Genomic DNA, 2,500 nt, shown 5'->3' on the forward strand with positions numbered 1-2,500 from the left:
TTGAACAACACACTGCCACAGCCGTGCATTCATTATCTAGCCAGCATAACATTCATTTTGTTCCATCGGCGTGCATTTCCTTGACAAAGCCATGCGACTAATGAGATGCTTCTGGTGAAACATGTTTGCTCAAATATGTTAACAGGTGGCGAGGTCTGAAGGGGCGGGTGCCTTCTTGAATATAGGAGTGCTATGGTGCGACGGCAAGTGCCCCAAAGCAATCTTAGGGACACCCGAACCAGTCCCATAATGCAATGGAACTAGGTGAATATCTAATAACTTCCTAGATATAGCAGTCCTTTTGTAATAAAAGTGACTTCTTATAAGTAAATAAATAAACAAATAGATAAATAAATAATACATATATATATATATATATATATATATATATATATATATATATATATATATATTCACAGTAGAGGAAGAAACCAACGGTTCCCTACCTTTCCTAGACACTGTCATCATCAGATCGGACGACAGCGCTAGGTTCAAGGTATACCGTAAACCGACAAACAAAGACGACTTCATCCACTATTTTAGCGCACATGACGAAAAGACCAAATCAGGAGTTATCATTGGGTTTTATCTTAGGGCTCTTAGAATATGCAGCGAGGAGTATTTACAAGAAGAAATTAAATACATAACCGCTGCATTCAGGAACCTAAGGTACCCAGAGGGCATGTTAGGGACATCACTACGGAAAGCCATTAAAATCAGAGGAAAGAAAGTGAAGAGAGGACAGATTTACGATACCTTGTGGTTCCTAACTCTGGCCTCTCTCACATGCTTTCCAAAACGTTGAGACAGACAGGACTTATCATAGTAAATGACACAGGGAAGAAAATAGGACACTTGATCACAAACAAAACCAAGACGAACCGTGACAATAGCATCGTATACAAAATTCCCTGCAATGGATGCGACAGTGCATACTACGGAGAGACATACAGAAGACTTAACAACAGACTCAGGGAACACAAAGCGGACATTAGACACCACCGAGAAACAAACGCTCTAGTTAACCAGATAGACACAGAGGGACACCTACCAAACTGGGAGGGATCCACCATTCTATCCAAAGGTCTACATAAGACACAACGGAAAATAATTTAATCTCTTTACATTGCCAACCACAAAAACACAAACAAGAGAACTGGTGACTTGAAATGAACAAAATCCACCGCGAGACTTTCCCTCCAAGAATGGCTTCCCTGCAGGGAAAAAAAATACTTTTATTTTTTCTAGAGCCATTTTTCATTTTTATTTTATTTTATTTTATTTTTTCACCAGAGCCATGTTTTTGCAGGTTCGATTTCCTTCAAACTATTGGAAGGCTAACTCATTACTCATGTACATCTGATGTCAAATAATCCCCAATAGATAAATAAATACTCATGTGCATGAAATATATATATATATATATATATATATATATATATATATTTTTTTTTTTTTTTTTTTTTTTTTTTTTAACAAATCAGCCTTTAATTTTGGGGGGAGGGGGATGGGTGAAACTGATCGGCAGACAAAGCGCCTCTGGTTCCACTGGCAGTGGTTGGGGGTGGAAATGCACGACAAGCCTTGCAATACACCGTTAGAGTACCATCACTGCCCCGATCGACTTCAAGCCAATCTATGTTCCACGAGCGTATTAGAGATTCATGCTTTACTGGTTTTCGTTTTCCTTGGCCCTTGTCCGTAGAGTTTGAATTAGGCTTTGCTGGTCCAGAAGCGGTTCCTGCCGTCAAAACACTCTCCCTCGATTCTGAAAAGACTGAAACTGAGGGCAAACCATCTTCACTCATCTTCACTCGCTTCACTAGAAATCGCTCCATGATGTACGATTACACTGGGCAACAACAACAAAAATTTTGCCTGGTGTTTGAGATATTTTAGCGAATTCTTATGTGGTTTTGCCTGCTAAATTAAAAAATTAATTCAGTTTTTTCCTATCAGGTCTAGTTTTTTTTACTCTTCTTATTTCCATTTTAGTTACGTTGGATGATAAAAATCCTCATAAAATATTTTCGAACAGTATACGACAATTGATATTTTGTGGCTTTTGGAATTAAACAAAACTGTTTCCTTAACAAAGTATTTTATTCATACATGAGCAAAACATAGGAAGAAATAGCGAGGCCATTATACAGAAAAGAGCACAAATATAAAAATAAAATAAAAGCTTTATGGCAGAAAATTCAAGGAATAAATTTACGTTTCTTTGTGCGCCGTGAATGTTGAGCCGCTGGTGAATCTCGTTTTAAACACCAGCAGTAGTCTGCCATAATCACAGAGTCCCAACGTCCTTGGTACCGAGTTTCCATCTCCTTGATGTCCTGATGAAATCGTTCGCCTTGTTCATCGCTAACATCTCCGAGATTTTCAGGAAAACGATCAAGGTGAATGAAAAGAAAATTCATTTTGATGCTCATATTTGCACCAATTTCACCAAAAGTTGATATTAAGTTGGCAACAAGATCCTTATAGTTGTCACTTT

Source organism: Oratosquilla oratoria, chromosome 7 (assembly GCF_046742065.1).
Source record: "Oratosquilla oratoria isolate Oo_2021 chromosome 7, ASM4674206v1, whole genome shotgun sequence".
Lineage (NCBI taxonomy): Eukaryota > Metazoa > Arthropoda > Malacostraca > Stomatopoda > Squillidae > Oratosquilla > Oratosquilla oratoria.